Source organism: Tenrec ecaudatus, chromosome 16, assembly GCF_050624435.1.
Source record: "Tenrec ecaudatus isolate mTenEca1 chromosome 16, mTenEca1.hap1, whole genome shotgun sequence".
In the NCBI taxonomy this organism is placed as follows: domain Eukaryota; kingdom Metazoa; phylum Chordata; class Mammalia; order Afrosoricida; family Tenrecidae; genus Tenrec; species Tenrec ecaudatus.
Window position 1 is genome coordinate 108,460,071 of NC_134545.1, and position 19,754 is coordinate 108,479,824.

A 19,754-nucleotide genomic window follows, 5' to 3' on the forward strand; every position below is an offset into this window, starting at 1 on the left:
CTTGTTCCACAGCACCTGGCTGCTCCCCATGTGTTGTGGCATCTCTTCCCCCAGCTCTGCTTGCTTGCCAGGTTGCTGGTTCCATCTGCTCTTTTTAGATCTTAAAAGAAATTGAATTCAGACACACCCCACACTTTGTGCTGCTAACCACAAGGTCAGCAGTTCAAACCCACCCGCCACTCGGAAGGGAGGAGGTGAGGCTCTCTGTTCTTGAAAAGAGTCTTGGAGACCCACAGGAGCAGTTCTACTCTGTCCTACAGAGTCTCTGAGGCAGAACCATCTCAACGGTATTGAGTTGGCTTTGTCTACACTCATACCACCTCATTAATGAAACAATGGACATCCACGCCCACGCGGAATTATAATGATGGGTATAAACAAACAAACAAGTGTATTCATTCCGACTCACTGGGACCCCATTAAACAGCTCGACAGCTTGACAACGCTACTGAAACTGCATCCAAGGGTTTCCAAGGCCGTGTGACTCTTTGTGGAAGCAAACTGTTCCATCTTCCTCCCTTGAGCCCACTGGTGGGATCGAACCCCCAATGTCCCATTGATTGCTGAGCCACTGGGCCACCAGCCACTGCACCATAGGTTTAGGGGTTCGGATTTACACCACTTCGCTGTGTGTGTGTGTGACTTAACCCATAACACCCCTCCTCCATGATTACATGTTGTCTCTCGGTGTGACTCTGTCTCCATGCCTGTTCCCATTTTATAAGACACCTCTCAGAAGGACCCAGAACCCACCAGACTCTGATAACACAATGAAAATCCTCCTTCCAAACAAGCTCCTGTTCACAGGTGTAAGGGTCAGGACTCCCTGCCAACTAATCCTCCGCTTTCCCAAGCATGGCATCCTCTCCAGGGTGCGGTCCAAGGACGTGAGGTCGCGTGTGCCATCCTCACCCCAACTACTGGCAGTAGTTCTTCCATATATTTGCTCTTCTGGCAGCTCCCGGTCCAGCCCTATTCTTCAACGCCAGCGCTCAGGCGCAGTAGGCCTCTGTGCTCTTCCATGCGCAGTCCAGCCCTCCCACACACATGAGGCAGTTGAAAGTCCTATGGTTTGGGTCAGGGGTGTCTTAGCCTCAAAGGACCGGGAAAAAGCCAAAGCCCCTCCACGAGACGGGTTGGCTGAGTGACAGCAGTGATGGGCTGAAGCCCCGCAACCATCGTGAGGTCACTGTAAGGCCCAGCTGTGTTCTGCTGTTCCTAGAGTTGCTCTGGGTGTGGGAACCAGCAGGATGGCACCTGACAGCTACAACATCCAACCTTCAAGGTCAGCATGGGCTTACTTACCTGTGCTGACTGACGGTAATGCCTATTTTGAAACTGTCTGCTGCAGGTCTGTAGCAGGCACAAGGAATGCCATGCTCACTTGGCAGGTTTGTGCTCTGGTGATGTCCACGTGCCATGTGGGCAGTGTGGCCTGGTGCCTCCTAGGCCCTGGTAAGGTCACTGAGGCGGAGGAAAAGGAGAGAGCTGGCCACAGGGCCCCCAGGATTGCAATCAGCGTTGTGGATAGAGTGCCAGAAGCCCCGCCAGGTTCCCCAGCAGCAGGTGGTGCGGGCTCCCCTGTATACAGAGTCAGCAACTAAGGGCATCTGCAGAAGGGCCTGGGCTGGTGGCTGACGCATGGTGCTGCTGCCACCCCAGCGGGTAATTAAAGAGATGTATGCTAATTGTTAACTTGGTTAAGGGATATTAACTTAGACAAATGAACCTCTCCTCTCCCAATAATTAGATATCCAAACAAACACGCGCTTTCCACGCTGGTTAACTGGAGGGGAAGCTGCGGAGGGATTTCAGGACGCCCGATTGCTGGCTGGTTTCCACTTCGCCGCCCCGCTTGGCGTCACAGAGGCAGACAGCGCGCTAAGGAAGCGTGGTTTAAACCGTAATAGTGGAAACACAGTTCAGTGTTTCGGGGGCCAGAGGCGCTCATTTACAGCTGGGGACAAAGACAGTGCGCTGGGCACCAGGGCCACGTTGGAGAACCCGTGTCAAAGGGATGGGGGATTGGACGCTGAATTTCAAGCAGTGCCACCTATTTGGTAGGTCTATGAAGGACGGGTTATAGCAGGCAAGCATGATGTTATTTATTTGTTTCGATGAATGCGTGCAGGTGGGTTACCAAGAAAAGGGAAACCCATGACGCTTGGATGTGGAGTATCCAGGAAGAGATTGTAGAAATAGGTAGATGCATGCAGTTCAAGCCAGGCATCCCATGACTGGTGGGAGCCCATGAGCAGGATGCAGGCCAATGAAGCAGAGACCCTGGGCCGGGATAGTGGGGCAATGCCTCAAGGATTCAGAGGTCTGAAGTCGGCTGAACTAACTAATCCACTGGCTGCCGACAGCTCCTGGGATTGTCAGGCGAAGCAACAGGAGTTCAAGAAACCAATGTAAAGTTCAGCTCCAGCAGAAGGGATGAGCCAAAGAGGACTAGATTCTTCTCTCTCTCTCTGACACAAAAGCCCACACCCCCCAGAAGGTATCATCGGGCAGCGACCCACTGAGGGGTTGTGCTCTACCCAGGAATGTCCAGTGACCTAATCCCTGGCCTAACATCACATGTTGACTGCAGAATTAAGGAAGGAAGAAAGTCTGAGCGACACGTGACACTCACTTTAGCACAGCAAGGTCGGCAGTTCAAATCCACCAGCCACTCCATGGCAGGAATTTGGGGCTTTCTACCCTCGTCAGGAGTTACACTTTTGGAAACCCACCCAAGTTCTTCCCAAGTCCATCGGGTTGCTGTGGATCAGGACAGACTAGATGGCAGTGCACCAGGTTTGCTTTGAGACCCTTCTCCAGATTACGTTAATCAGAACCCCTGGGAGTCCGGGGCAGCGTCTGGGTTTAAAACTTCCCCCAAAATTCCATATAAGGAGGTGCTGGCTGGGCCGTGCTATGGATTGAATTGTCCTCCCAAACACAGGCTGTGAATCCCAGCTTCTCCATGTGAGGAGGCTTCTCCTATGGGAAAAGGGTCTCCTCGGCTATGTTGAAGAGCCTGTGTCAGTGTGGGGTGTGTCCCCGTTGACAGATCAACTCAGCAGACTAGAAGAGACGGGCAGCAGAGGTTGGGGGCGGGGGCACACAGATATCATGCCGCCTCCCATCACGAGGGAGGCGAGAAACAAGCTGAAAGGTGGCCAGGGCTTCCCCTGGAGCAGGCAGAGGGGCAAAGCCTTCCTTGAGAGCCCACCCCCTGAATTTGGAGCCTTGGTGGCAGGGCGGGCTACCCACTGGACTGCTAACTCCAAGGTCAGCAGTTCAAAACCACCAGTCACTCCATGGGAGAAAGATGAGGCTTCCTAGTCCCCTAAAGATTTACAGTCTCAGAAGCCCACAAGAGCAGTGCTGCCTTGTCCTATAGGGTCACTGTGAGTCAGAATCAATTTGATAAGTGAGTTAAGCCTCCTAAATTTGGAGGAGTGGGGGAATCTGTACATTAAAACCTGGCCCCCCGTCCCTTGTGGTCCTTCTGTTATAAAAGTATTTGGGAGTGTGTGGGGGGGGATGGGGGTAGGAGAGGGGGAGTCTGAACACCATGTGGTGAGTGAGGAGGAGAAATTCTACCTCGGGAATGAACCTGTTCAATGAACAGTTACATTGTACGCTGAATGTTTCCTGTCATAAGTTCTCTCAAGACACACTGGGTGACCTGCTGGGGAAAAAAGTAGAAAAGGTGTTGCTACTAACATCCTTCATCCCGGGGCGGTGGGGGGGGGGTGTTGGGCAATGGAGGCTTGGCAGTTTTCCTAGAGCCACTGACTTGTGGCATTCTATTCCTTGCTTGGGCAGGGCGGAGGCACAGCATAGTTAACCCCAATACTGACAGAAGTGATTCAGAATGCTCCAAAGCCACCTATGTCCTACATGTGGAAAACTCACCCCAAAACACGAGAGGCAGGCAGGGTGGGGGTGGAGGGGAGTACATGCTAAGTAACTCATCTGGGATGACAGCACACTCAGAGCTCGACTCCATCCCAGTCCCTGGAAATCCGTGGACCGATGGCAGGTGCATTTCCTGCTTGGCTACAGCACCCTGAGCTCTGCAGCACACTGAGGTCTGGCATGGCACCCGCCTTCTGGCCCAGAGCAGCTTCCGGGCAGCCCGGTTGGCCATGCACTTGGTCAGTTTCCCATGTCTGATGAGCAGCTCTTATAGGTGGCTTGCTTCATTGTGTTCCATTCAGACCCACAAGAATTGCGAAAGGAACCACTCCTGGGAGATGCAGTAGCTCCTTCCCGGGAAATGGGACATCTAACTAGGACTTACCAATAATGTGGCCTGTGGCTCGGGACCCTGCCCACGTCCTTCTGGGCCAGTCTGCTATCTTGCTAGTGCCATCTCCCTTTCTCAGAACCACCCACCTGAGGGGCGGTAGCTCAGAACCCTGACCCCTGCCCCAAGTCCGCCATGCCATTGAGGTTCTGGACACATGCTGATCCTGTCCCTGGGGATACACATGATCAAACCCAACAGCTGCTGCCCAGGAGAAAGATGAGGCAGGCGAGGACACCCTCTGGGGAAGTAAGTTCTAGTCTGCTCTGTAGGGTCACAGAGTTGGAGGCTTGACTACAGTGGGGTGGGGTGAGCTTCCTGTTCCCCGTCTTTGCCAGTGAAGTTCTGCTTCAACAAGTCCCCTCACCCTCTGCCTTGAGTCTTCTCTTGGTCTACCAGGGCTGCCCAAAGAAAAACAAGCTGGGCGTCTGGTGCTGTAGTGGGGACACATTGGGTTGCTAACCACAAGGTCAGCAGTTCTAAACCACTAGTCAGTCCTCGGGAGAAAGACAGGGTTTTCTGTCCCATAAAGTGTGACAGTCTCAGAAATCCACAGGGGTGATTCTACCCTGTCCCCTAGGGTCACTGTGAGTCAGCATCAACTCCATGGTGGTGAGTTTTGAGGGGTTTTTTGATGGAGTCCAAAGCCCTGCCTAGCTCTCCAGTACCATCTTGGGCCCAAGAAGACTCAGCTGGATGGCTCCACGATTGACAGGCCATTTATAAAGAGATGTCTTGACAGATTGAATGTTTTCCCCTTGAAAAATGGAGGTGAGTAAGAAAATATCGAGCATCCTGGAGCAATCGGATGATTTACAGAGACATTAACGATAGCTGAGCCCTGCCCAGGTCGACTTTGCATTGTTGGCATCTAATTCAGCTCCCGGCCTTCATTGCAGATCCCTCTCAGGATCTGCAATCCGCCAGCCCATAAATATTGTAGCAGCATATGACTGGGACGTCGAAGTTGTCACCCCTGGTGATAAAGATGTCTGTCCAAGAAGCCTGAGGGTGTGGCCATAGGGAAGGAGGGACCAGGGTGTTAGCTACAGGACTAGTGTGGGGTCGAGGGTCAGGGACAGGCAGGGTTAAGGACAATGGATGATGAAGAGCTGATGAGGCCAGGACCCATCCTGGGGATGTCCCCTTCGTCCCCATTGTCCCTCTTTCTCCCTTTGAGATGGAAACAACTCTGTTGTCCTCCATGCTTGTGATTCGAGGTGGGCATGAGGAGTCCAGAGGGCACTAACCAGTAAGCAGCTGGCTTCCAACTGAAAAACTGGTGGTTTGAACGCACCTCACCCCTCCCTGTGAAAAAAAAAACACACACCTGGGAATCAGCTCTTGCAGAGATTCCCCCAAATGCCACATTCACTGCCATTGAGTCAATGCCAACTCATAGCCCTGGTGACCGAGTGGTTGGTTCCATGATGGGCTACTAAATGCAAAGTCAGCAGTTCAATACCACCAATAGGGCCTCAGGAGAAAGACAGGGCTTTCTACTCCCATCAAGAGTTACAGTCTCAGACACCCACAGGACTGTTTTGTCCTGTCCTACAGGATCTCTGTGAGTCTTCAAAGGTTACAAGCAGGAAAACCGGATGGGGCAGTTCTACTCTGTCTCACACTCTGAGTGAGCAGCCACTAACACAACATTGGGGATAGCATTTGGGTCTCAATACATGCTGCCCCACGAGAGGCCACTTCCTCCCCACTGCCACAGTCAGCCACTGATCTTGGATGGTGGTGGGATTCGAAGACTAGGGGATGGGACAAATGACCCTAAGAAGGATGAGCAAGTCAACCCAGAGGAGCATTCAAGTGGGAGCTGACTGAAGCTTTGGATCCAATTCTAAATGCGTGACTTAGAGCGGACAAGGGGGCCCCGATGGTCATGCCTGTGATGGTTAGTTCATCATGCCAACTAGGCAAATAGAAATGTGTGGGCAGCACATGGAACAAGCACACCAGCCTGTGTGATCACAAGGTGCTGAAGGGATCAATTATCAGGTATCAAAGAACAAAAAATCATATCATTGTGTGCTCACCTCCTCAATATGATCACTGAAGACAAATGGGTGTACAAGTAAATGTGGTGAAGAAAGCTGATGGAGCCCGGCTACCAAAAGATATAGCGTCTGGGGTCTTAAAGGTAAACAAGTGGCCATCTAGCTCAGAAGCAACAAAGCCCACATGGAAGAAGCACACCAGCCTGTGTGACCACAAGGTGCCAAAGGGATCAGGTATGAGGTATCAAAGAACAAAAAAATCATTTCATTGTGAATGAAGGGAGTGTGAAGTAGGGACTCAAAGCCCATCTGTAGGCAACTGGACATCCCTTTATGGAAGGGTTGCAGAGAGGAGACAAGCCAGTCAGGATGCAGTGTAGCAACAATGAAACATACAACTTTCCTCTAGTTCCTCAATGCTTCCTCCCCACCCACTGTCACGATCCCAATTCTATCTTACAAATCTGGCTAGACCAGAGGATGTACACTGGTACAGATAGGAACTGGAAACAGGGAATGCAGGACGGATGATCCCTTCACGGTCAGTGGTGAGAGTGGCGATACCAGGAGGGCAGAGGGAGGGTGGGGTGGAAAGGGGGAACCGATTATAAGGATTTACATATATCCTCCTCCCTGTGGGATGGACAACAGAAAAGTGGGTGAAGGGAGACATCGGACAGGGCAAGATATGACAAAATAATAATTTATAAATTATCAAGGGTTCATGAGAGAGGGGAGAGCGGGGAGGGAGGGGGGAAATGAGGACCTGATGTCAGGAGCAAATGTTTTGAGAATGATGAGGGTAACAAGTGTACAAATGTGTCTTATACAATTGATGTGTGTATGGATTGTGGTAAGAGTTGTATGAGCCCTCAATAAAATGATTTAAAAAAAACGAAATGTTTGGGTAGAGTATAGTCAGGTTTCAGGTTGATTGGAGGACAGAGAGATAAATGGCTCTGTAAAGCCCGCTCCAGTCTCTCTTGCTCCCTGGTGATTGAAACAGCATGCTGCTGCTTTAGCTAGTTTGCAAACTGTGCACTGCACCACCCTACCTGTGGGCCAAGCCAACCCGTGTATCATGTTGTTAGAGCTTGTGGTTCCTTTGAGACCTGCCTCGCCATGCTGCTGGCGCATACATTGATTGAGCTTGAGGGTGGTGGATCCTGTCACCTTGCATGTCTTGAGTTCCAGAGTCCTCCAGGGTCTGCTTCACTAAGCTCCGGAGATACTGACTGTTGCTGACCCACCCTGCTGTCTGCTGCCTGTGGGCAGACTCTTCCTGCCTTGCCTGAAGGAAGACTCCACTGTCTGATTCCTTGACCTTGGACTGGGCAGCCCATGTAAGTTGAAGGACTTCCAGTATATTAACTGTTCCATGAAAGTGAGTTGAACTGAGCCCTCTGTACTGCTGTGCGGACTAATTAGTGCTATATTCCTTCTCCCTCTATAAATCTATCTACCTATCTATCTATCCCTCATTTATATCTATATCACGTATATTCATAAAAGTCCTGGTTTTGTTTCTCTAGAGAACCCTGCCTAACACAAAACCCAAGTCACATAAGGCCCCCTGGAGCAATGAGACTTCAGAAGGGATCTGACCCCGAAGCAGTAAGGCAAGCACACAAGAACAACAGTCACTCATATGGAAGTCCTGCTTGTTCACTGCCAGACCTGTGCTGAGTGTGGCTCAAGGGACGCATCACGTAACCCTACATTGACTCCACGTGGCAAGATCATTGTCTCCAGGTTCCTCCTCAGGATGCTCAGGTGCCTGGTAATGTCTGGATAAAAAGGAGTCGGGTGGGTGGGGAGGATAAAAGATGGAGAGCTGCCACCCTGGTGCTAGGTTGTCATGGAAACACAGGACCATCGTCATCAGGGATGTGTGGGCAGTTGTACGTCATCACCAAGTGGTGGCTGCTCAGAAGCCAGAACAAACACATGACTATGAGTGATGGGTTGTGTCCCCACTACCAGCAGCCAAAAAAAAAAAAAGATATTGAAATCTTACTCCCCACTGCTTCTGAATGTGAAAGAACATGTTTGAAGATGCTATTGAGTAATTTAATGTGGGGTCATGCTGACCCAGAGCGCCTCTTTATCCTTCCTGAGTGGTCCTTATGAAAGTGGAGGAGAGACACACATGTGTGCACGCATACACACACATATACACAACACACACATACACAATACACACATACACAACACACACATACACAACACACACACAGACACACAGAGAGACAAGACAACAAGAGAGAATAATCAAGTGAAGATGGAGCTCGATATCAGAGAGGTCTCCACACCAGGATTGCTTCCTGTCAATAAAACTTTGGAAAGAGGCATGGGCCAGACTCTCCTCCATTGCCCACAGAGGACTTGACATGCCAGTAGCCTGTTGTCAGAACTCCAACCTCCAGAGTCTTGAGACAATAAATTTCTGTCTTTAAAAGCCTCAGCTTTTCTGTCCTACAGCAGCCGCAGAACCCAATGCAATGGTCTAGCTACTCAGCGGTCATGTTATTCAGAGGCAGGGTGGTACTTAAGTAATGCGGGAGTGAGGTGGCCGCGTGGCCACTCCTCTCTCCAGATGTCTCCTGTCAGCAAGCGGGTGGCCTCAGGATGTCCAGTGGCACGGGGTAGCTGTTCTGTTTAGGGGCAGCTCCCTACAGCAGAGCCCCCATGCAGAGGACAGTCCCATCTCGCAGTTCACACCCCAAACCTCTGGGGAAAGAGGGCCGGGAGCCCATCAGCAGTCATCTTTGATTTGCTTCTTCTCTGGAATCTGTAATTATGGGCTGAGCTTCTCATGATAGCTCAGTAGAGCTATATACAAAGAACACAGACAGACTCAGCACAGAACCAATTAGCAACAACCTGGTGAACGGCGTTCATTGTATTCGGATCCACCACCAAACCGGAGGAGGCTACAGTCAAGGAATGAAATGGCGTACCGCATGGGACAACCCTGTTGCTAAAAGGCCCCCGTAAAGCTCTAGAAAGCAAAGGTGTCACTTTGAGGACTTAGGTGTTCCTGACCTGAGCCGCGGCATCAGTTACCATCATCGTGTGTTCAGGGGAAAGCTGGACAGTGATTAAGGAAGATGAAAGCCCCCGGAACGTGGTCTTCCTGAAGGACATTAAATAGGGACTGCCGGAACAAAGAGAAAATCTATATTGGAGGAAGTACAGCCAGAATGCTCCTTAGAAGCGAGGATGGTGAGACTTGGCCTCATTAACTTTGCACATGGCATCAGGAGAGGGCCACTCACTTAGTCACTCTTTGCTCTGGAGTCAGTGCTGACTCCGGGTGACCCTATAGGACAGACTAGAACTGCCCCTGTGGGTTTCCGGGTCAGTAAGTCTACAGGAATAGAACGCACCCTCTTCCTCCCGAGCAACCAATGGTTTCGAACTGCTGGCCTGGCGATCAGCAGCCTAATAAGTGTTCCCTTACATCCCCGGGACACCTTCAGGAGAGACTGGCGTCTGCAGAAGGGCATCCTGCTTGGTAAAGTGGAGAATCAGTGAATGAAGGGAGGAGCTGCCTGAAATGGGTTGACACTGTAGCGACAACCACCGGCTCCAACATAGCAACAGCAGAAGGATGACGCAGGACCGGGCAGGGTTTCCTTCGCTTTGATAGGGGAGGCGGGCTTGCCGTGAGTCAAAACCGACTTGCCCCCACCGGACAGCAACAGTAACACCGCCGAAGAGCAATGTCATGAAAAAGCCGAAGTGTGTGGTGAAGAGGATTTGGGGGGGAACTGCTCTCCCTCACCAGAGGGGTGCCAGGTGGCCGAGGCCCAGGCCACTCACGCCCCTGCAGGTAGTGGAACCACTGTCACTGTGGGCCGGACACCATGGGGGTGCGTGTTGCACACAGACACCCGGACTCTTGTGAGAATGTGGCCCTGGGGCTGGGCAGGGCGCAGCCTGCATGACCCTGTGTGGGGAAGGGTAAGCCACTTGCCACTACCCACCCCCCTACTAGAAGAGTGGGTCCCTCACCTGTCGTCCCCAAAGCCCTGCTCCTCGTTCTCAGCCGAGAGGACCCAAGACTCCAGAAATTAACGAACTCTCTGCCGTGGAGACCATCCGGACCCAGAGCGGCCACGCAGGATGGAGGAGAACTGCCCGTGGGTTTCTGAGATCATACTTTTTTAGGAGAGCGAGAAGCCTCATCTTGCTGCAACAGAGTGGCTGGTGGGTTTGAACTGCTGACATATGCCACCAGGGCAGGCACTTCATAAGCACTGACATCCCACGTCTAACCTCGACGAAATGGGCCGGTGTGTGTCAGGATGGGCATTGACCAAGACACAGAGGCAAGGACCCAGGAGAAGGAGGGGCTAAACAAGGGCAACCATCTTCCGAAGTCACAGGAAGAAGTCTGAAGAGACAAAGGACGGAGTGAAGGAGGTTAAGAGGACCAAGCCCCACAGCAGCCCCAGGACCCCAGGGCCCCTCACACCAGGTGCCGGCAGACCCAGGACCTCAGACTGTGTCCTGGGGCCTGCTAGCACCTCCTATGAGATCCTCTGGAGTCCTGAGCCTGCTGGCACTTTGACCCCTGTGCCACTGCATGGAGAACAAAGGCCCGTCCTTGACAGTGGCTCCTGGTCCCTCACTCTACCCCCTCCCCCTCTGGCAGCCTGGCTCATGCTCCCCTCGCTCCAGCCACATGCCGTTTCTGTTTCTGAAGCACTGTAATGACCCCGGAGACTGGGCCTGGAGCTCGGAATGCAATCCCTGGTCTTCAGGCCATCGTAAACATCTACTCCCAATCCCTGTCGTCTTTGTGTGTGAGCATTAGCTGTCCCCAAGAGAGTGCTCCATGCCGTGCACCACAGAAGGAAACACTGGCCTGTCTTGCGCCTGCCCTGGATTAGCTGTGGGTGCACTCCAATGGTAAAATCAGAGCCTAAGGCTTTCTCTGGCTGGGTTGCGGCAGAAGCTCACCAGGCCCTTGCTCCCAGTTCTTCCTCGCATTGCAGCTGCACGCCAACGCCCCCGGGAGAGGGGCTGTGGAACAGAGGAGGTGCGCTGGCCGCCTCTCACGATCACAGGGGGCACTGCCATGGCTCTCTGCACAGCCCTCGGCACCAGCTGTCTGTGTTCCGGGTGAGGTGAGCGTTTGTCTGCGGTCGGCCTCGCTCCCTCCTGAGAAGCACTTGTGGGAGTGGAGAAGGGAGGGGTGGTTGGATAGCTCTGAGCAAAGAGGAAACACGCTGGGGAGAAGAAGACAAGCACCCCCAAAGCCCTTTCGGAATGAAACCCCCACTCCTAATTCACCGTGCCTAAAGAGACAGCAATTCTACTACCCACAGCGACCAATAGTGGACCAAGAGGCACGCCGAGAAGTCCAATCCCAGACAGGGCCTTCGCCTTCCAGTCAATGTCTTCATTGCAATTAGAACATTTTCTGTTAGGTCGGCAATCTGAGCTTGGCACCTAGAGTGACCAGGAGCAGATTGCTTGGCGCAGACTTCAGAGAAGAATGTTTTTTCCCCTTCGACCCTCGGGCGCTGGTAGGTGGCCACTCAATGCCACACACTGAGAAATCGCTTTACAAGCACACCGCTCATCGATCCGCTGCCCAGGTGTGCTTTCTCTGGATTTAGATTTTGATCAGTCATTTTTCTGTAATTGTATGTCAGGATTATACTTCAGTAAGAAAACGGATTTGAAGTGTAAGTATAGGTTATTAAATGGACCTTAAAAAAAACCAAAAGTAATAAAAAAAAAAAGAACCAAAGAAACAAAAGCACCCTGGTCAGATGGACTTTTGGATAAAAACCAGAAGTTGGTGAGGCCCACAGCCATGAAAAGTGAGAACCCTGAGTTGCTGGTGTCCCCTCCAAGAAGACATGTGCCAGTCTGTCTAGCCGGCGCTCCCCGCATTGTGTGGCTCTGTGATCTGATGTAAGCATGCTCCATGCTGTGCCACGCGTGACAAACCCTAACCTCCGTATGTGATTGAGTCACAGTATTAAAAGAGGGCATGAGTCAAGCCCCTCCCCCCTTGAGTCACAACCTTTATCTTGTTGTTGTTAGGTGCTATAGCATCGGTTCCCACCCACAGTGTCCCTATGCACAACAGAAGGAAGCACTGCACGGTCCTGCGCCATGCTCACCATTGTTCCTCTGCCTGAGCCCATTGTTGCAGCCGCTGTGTCAGTCCATCTCATTGAGGACCTTGCTTTTGTTGACTGCCCCTCTCTGTTACCAAGCCTGCTAGCCTGCTCCAAGAACTGGTCTCTTACAAGCGATCAAAGGAGAGAGGAGCAGTGAGGAGGGACCTGCACACCAGTGTGATGAAGAGCTGAGAGCAGAGCATGTCCTCTGGACCTGAGGTCCTGCACTGAGAACCTTACAGGCCCAGGGGAAGACTGATGTCGAGGCATGCAGAGGACTGTAAGGAAAGCCAGGCCCACAGACGCTGAGAGGAAACAGAACCTTCTCCCAGGGCCGACCCAGAGAGAAAGCCCTCTCTACAGCTGAATCTGGGCTCTTTGCCTCTCAAACCTGTGCGAAAGTAAGTTTCTGTTTGTTAAGGTGGTTCATTTGTGATATTGCTGCACTGTAGCGTTAGAAAATGAAGGCTCTAGACCCTCCTCATAACAGGTCCGAGGTAAATGAAAACAAGTCTCCCCACCCTTGCTGCTAAGGAGCAAGGATTTCGTTTTACTTGGATCCATAATCAATGCCTATCGAAGCAGCAGTCGAAAAGTCAATGACCTGTTGCACTGGGAGTTCTGCTGAGGATGATCTCTTTAAGGTGTTCAACAGCAAGGCAGTCACTTGAGAACTCGTGTGCCTGACACAGCCATTGTGCGGATTGACTTAAAGCCCAATGAAGTCTGGTTTCTCTTCCAAATACTGAGAATCAACTTCCCCACGTCCCTGTGTTCTAGAGCTGAGCAATGTCAATTAGGGACTGGATGATGATGGAGTCACTCCCCTTCTCTGTGTGAAACAAGGCCACTCCCTGCGTTGCTGAAACGAGGTCCCTCTTTACTCAGGCATCTGATCGACAAGCATTTAGCTCTGCTGCCAGGCTCCCTTAGGTGTGATCGCCCTGGCTCTTCTTTGCTGTCACTAGGACAGCCCCCCCCCCCCCCGCCCACTGCTCGCAGAGGGAGACTTGTACGCCTCTTTGCTGAAGACCCCTTGCCCTCTCAACGGGCTCCTTTGGTCCAGCTTTCCACTTGTGGCCATAGTCACCATCCTAAAGTCATAACACAGGCCAAACACATTTTGGTGCCTCAAGTGCTAGCCTTGTTTCTGGGTGTAGAATTCCTGGGTATATTTTGCCTGCTGGCTCTCCCCCCCCCCCCCCCCCCGTCCCCAATGGCACCAGTTTTCCCCTGGCAGCTCTAGTTTGGGGTATACAAGAACCTATGTCATATATCCCTCTTCATTCTACTTGCCCATTAAAAAAAAATCAGGATATTGTCATGTCGTCTTAGCTAGCCCGAGATAGAGGCAGTAAGTGCTGGGTTTATTTAAAGTAGTTTGTGTTGTACTAAATACTTCAGTCAGATTATAGTTCACATGGTGTCCTTTGATTCAGAGGTATAGTCACACGGTGCAAATTACATCAGCTTGAAATGTTCCCCAAGTACCACTTCACCCTTATTAGGCACTAAAGAGCAGGTAGCTCCAATGCATTATCTTAAAAAGGAGCTGGAAATAAGAGTTAGTGTATATGTTAGACAGGGTTCACTAGCGAAACCAAACCAGGACACTTATGATTTTGTATATATTTAGACATATAGATAGATAAAACAAGAAATAAACAGCCAATTAATCTATAGAATAGTACAAATGGCTCAGTGCAACTCACTTCCGTGAGATAGCTAATACACTGGCAGTCCTTCAAGTCTTGAGGACCACCGGGTGCAAGTCAAGGAAGCAGACAACTGAGTCCTCTGTAGAGCAAGTCAGGCTATCTGGCCACAGGCAGCAACCAGCAAGGCAGGTCACCAACAGTCAGCCAGATGACAGGGTCTAACAGTCCCCATCTCAAGCAATATATACTCCAGTAGTGCGGCGAAGCAGGTCTTGAAGGAACCTCAAACTACAGTGACACAGTCCATGGATTGGGTGTTCCACAGGTAGTGTAGTTCACAAGTCGAGGCAAAGAACCAGCTAAGGCAGCCACACACTGGTCTGATCATCAAAGAGCAAGAGACAAGAAGAGGCTCACCGAGCCATTTATCTCTCCGCCCTCCAATTAATCCCACATGTGTTCACTGGCCAGGTTGGCACAATAAACCTACCTATCACAATGTAGTATAAATAAGGAGTCCTGATTGTGGTGGGTTCTGCGGTTGACTGATAATCACAAGGTCAACTATTTGAGTCTACCTGCTGCTCTGAAAAAGAAAGATGAGGCTTTTTGCTTCCATAAAAATTTTCAGCCTCAGAAACTCAAAGGAGCTCTACTCTGACTCACAGGGCCACTGTGAGTCGTAATCAACTGACTGGTGGTGAGTTTGGTGCAGCAAATATAGATACTCATAGCTCCCAGGACACAGAATTAGGTGTAGCTTTTTCATTTGTTTTATTCCATATTGAACCCATAGCAATCCATATCACCGTGATTGAGTTGATTCCGACTCAGGGAGACCCTATAGGAAACTCCCACTGGTCACCTCCCCTTAAGTCAGTTGCCTCCCTGCTGTCTCCCCCTGATCACCTCCCTTAGGTCAGCTCCTTCCTGTGCCCACTCCATCTCCCTCTGGTCACCTCCTGTACTAGTTTGGGTATACTAGAGAAACGAATTCATGATCATGCATCTGTATATAAAAAAGAGCTTTATATACAAGAGCAATTGAATATTGAGAAAACATCCCAGTCTAGATCAAGTCCATAAGTCTGAAATCAATCTATAAAGTCCTCTTCAGACTCACGAAACACATGCAATGCTGCAGAATGCAGGACTATCACAGGCCAGTGGGTGGAAGGTCTTGGGGATCCAGTGGTGGTGTGAGCATCTCAGGGGTTTCCACATGGTTTCTCCAGCTCCGAGACTCTGGCTGCCATCAGCCTGTCTCCACGTGGCTTGTCAACAGAATGTCTTGCAGAGACTGAGCCTCCAGCAAATTATCTCCTTAGCACCTCCAAATGAGTTCATCAAGCTGCAACATGACTGACAGACTAAACCCCACCCTTCACTCTTAATCCTCTCAAAGTGATGACATATATGTAACTCCCACACCTCCCATTGCACAGGGTCACTGTGAGTGGGAACTGGTTTACTGGCACCTCACAACAGCAACAGCCATTGTAGCCACCCCCACTGACCCCTTCCTCCAATCCCTCTAAGTATTGACTTTGGGGCACTTTATAATTGTGCCCCATCCTTCCACAGCTGCATCCCAGCCACAGAGAGCAGGTGTCAGAAGTGTTGTCGCTGTCTTCTTGGTTTCCAGTTGGGACCAAAGAGCAAGGAGTGTGCTCTAGATGTCCCCATACGAGCCAAGAGAGGTCAGTGACTGAGCTTTCCCTAAGCACACGGTTTACAATTCATCAGAGCAAAGAGCCCGATCCCTAGGAGGTTGTCTGTCTCTGTAATTAAATCAAGAAATGTCAGGGGTGATAACTGTCTGGGTTAGTATCGCATCTTAATTTGGAAACATTTGACTTGATTGTAATTTAAGCACAATTAATGATATTTTCTTAGTGCTCATTAGAATGAATAACAAATATTTAATTCCCAGACATTGAGTAAATAGATAAGAATCTGAAATCTCGGGGAGGTCTGCTGCTCTCTGTGCTAAAATGGGAAGGCGCGGAAGGATGGTTCTAGATATCACTCGACTGTGGGTAGAGGCGATTCGCGTTTTTAAATTAATCTTTAGGATGAACTGCCAGTTATTTTTGTGTCCCACGGGGGAAAAGTGGAGTGACGCATCAGTTCCCGCCCACAGCGAGTCCAGCAGGATGGGGGAAGAGCAGTGGCTGGCGCATTTCCTCTCTGTGCCTAGAGTGGAACTCTTGGGTGGGACAATGGGAGACTCTCGCGTGGTGACTTGAACAGGGGCCGTCTGGAAGTCACTCCTCCGGGGCAGTAAGAAACAATCAAGTGTCAGTTAACTAACCACAAATAGAGCAATTGAGGGGATTGGAAATAGGTGGGCCAAGGGGGCTGAGGATTCCCAACTGTGGCCTGTTCCCAAGGCCCTGATGATTCCCTGGTTGGTGCAGACAGCCCTCCGCACACTGACAGTTCCCCGCCTGGAACTGCTGGGTCTCTCACCCCTTGCGCCTGCAGCCTTCCTTTGGGGCCCTGGAAGCCTGGAGCCTGCTGCAGCCCAGAGTGTAAGGTGCCATCGAGTCAGTTCCAACCCTACGCCCAACAGAACAAACACTGCCCGGCCCTGTGCCCCCCTCATGACTGTTCCCATGCCTGAGCCCTTTGCTGCAGCCCCTCTGTCAGTCCATCTCCTCACGGGCCGTCCTCTTCCTCGCTGTCCCTCTACTGACCAGGCTTAATTTCCTCTTCTGGGGACTGGTCTCTCCTGACAACATGGTCATAGTATGTGAGAAGAAGTCTCGCCATCCTTGCCTCTAAGGAACAGTGCAAGCAGGGGAAAGCAGGGGTCTCCAAGATAGCCTTCAGCAAGGAGGAACGGGGACTGCTGGGCACAGCCCTCGTGGGACGCTCTCCTGGCATCTCAGGTGGATCTGGGTGACAACCACAAGAGTCTCCTGACCATGAACCAACATGCGATTGCCCCTGCTCCCTCACCGACTGGCTTTCCTCATTTGTGCTTCTTGGAATCCAGTTAAAAAACAAAACAACAACCAAAAAAAAACCAACGGGAGCACTCAGGTTATGACACCAACCAATGTAGTGTTATCCTTCCCAAAGTCAGGTGCCTAATCCACAGTTCATAGGAAGGTGCTGGTGAAAGGCAAGGCTCTCCCAGTGTCTGCTGGCTGGGTAGACCCTCTCTTACCGTAGAGCCAGGGCCCAGCTGGCTAGAGTGAAGGCCAGAGTGGGGAGAAGTCCATATGGTTTTGGTGTGTTGTGGTACTTATATAACCTGTCGTCCATTTGAGAGGATTCAGAGTGAAGGGGTGGAGTTTAGTCTGTCAATCAGGTCGTACCTTGGTGACCTCATTTGGAGGTGCTAAGGAGATAAATAGCTCACTGGAGGCGGGACACACGTTCACTGCCTGGGAGACATGGCAGCTGACAAGACACATGGAACTACACTAGTGCCCTGAGCTGGAGGAGCCATGTGGAGACCCCTGCCAGCGCTGAGATACTTATAATGACACTAGATCCACAAGACTTCCCACCCACTGGCCTGTGATCTGCCTGCATTCTGTGTCATTGCATGTGTTGCGTGAGTCTGAAGAGTATAGATTGGTATCAGACATATGGGCTAATATTGGACTTACGGACTTGATCTGGACTGGGCTGGGATCTTTTCTTAATGTACAACTACTCTTTATATCAAACTCTTTCTTATACACATGAGTGTCTATGAATTTTTTTCTCTACCCAGACTAACACGTGTATCATGCTCATGATTTCAGACCTTCTTTGTAGGAACTAGAGACCCAAAGAATGCTATTAAGCAAGTGCTGATGAGATTGGATCATATAGCCCAATGACGCTAAACTTTGCTCTTGCTGTCTTGACTTTTAGGCTTGTTCCTGGACTTATTTGGGTCCCTGACTCAGAAAATTGCGTTGCGTAAACCGCGTCAGCTCTAAGTTCTTAGATACGGTGTTCCTCTTCGTATTCAGTTATTACGTTACATTAATTTATTAATTTATCACCTTGTTTTAAATATGAGAAGAATGCGGACACACAAATTACAGGATGAGGCTCAAAGGTAAGAAATATTTGAAAAGGAACGAGGTACTGAGGGACTCCCAAAGGACGTTTTATCGGGACCCACAGTGGCTAGTTGATGACTCCTTGAGCTACCAATCCTAAGGTCAGTGGTGGTGTGAACCCTCCCCTCACTCTGCAGTCTTTCAGCGATCTAAAGGTTTGGAAATGTAAAGGGGGCAGGTCTTCTCTTTGCTATCGGGTCACTAGGAGTTAGAATCAATTGGATGGCAGCAGGCTTTTCTTTTGGGTACAGGGACTGTGCGATACGTGCAGGGATGACAAGCCATGTACTCTAAAGTCTGAACCCAGCCTGAGCAGAGTGGAAAATAAAAAGCTAACTGAAAAGGCACCTAGATGAAAGGTGTGAGGGAGGGCAATTTAGAGTGTCAAAAATGCAAGGCTTCGTAGCAGTTTTCATAAATATTTTGAAGATTAAATTTTTCTTCTTTCAATTATGCAGTAAACATTTCAGAAAGCATTTTAATTTATAGAAGTCAATGGGTAATTCATGTTAAATGTTTCAGAGGTGAGGTTGACTCCCAGCTTCTTTATAAGGAAATTCTAACCATTCTTTTAGGAGGTTCTGGGCGCACGTGGCAGGAGCCCTGGGGGCACAGTGGTTGCACGTTAGTCTGTGGTCCACAGAGTCGGCAGTTCAAACTGCCAGGCCTTCCATGGTTTAGTTGAAGTCTTGGAAACTCATAGGGGCGGTTCTACCCTTTCCCAAAGGGGTGCGGTGAGTTGGCATCCGCCTGATGGCAGTGCACAGGTGGAGAAGTCGTGCTTTTGTATGATAAGACTGGAACATTTTAATTTTGATGAAGGAGTGTTCACTCTGACAGACTCATTTTGCGTCTCAGAACATTTGAATCTCGATTTGCTGCACCAAACTCAGCACCAGTCAGTTGATTACGACTCACAGTTGTAATATATATTTCAAACTCATAAATGAAAAAGAAATGAGACTTGGGATAGCACCACTTAGGAGCCCACACTAAGTGCCGAAGCCTGCTAGCACCCCAAAAGAGAAACAGTGGCTCTTGTGCGCCTCTTACCAAAGGGGCCAAACCTAAGTCAGATCCAGCAGCTGTCCACATCCTGGAAATGCAAGGGAGAGGGAGGCTGAGCGGTGCAGCCAGAGGGTCCTGGTCGTTGGGAGGTGCGACGGGGCACGGGGTCTGCAGCACAGGGACTGCACATGGGCCATGAGCGAACCAGGGGCTGGACAACGCCTGCAGACAAAGCCTTCTCCTTCTATTAAATGTAAGACTAGAGCACACAGGGATACACGTTTGGGTCCTAGGAATACTTTACCCCCCAAAAGCACAAGAAGTTATTACTATCGCGGCCAGGATGTGGTTGCTATGACACTCAAGAAGACACACACACACACACACACACACACACACACACACACACACACACACAGAGAAAGGGCTTTTGTTCCGCCTGTGCTTTGGGGCAGCCCACTGCCACGTGCTGCCTATCTGCGTGTCTCCTCTGAGCACACCCCATGAGGGGAACGCGTCTGCTTGGAAGCTCTGACTGGACTCAGCACACGCTCTCTTCTCCACTCTCT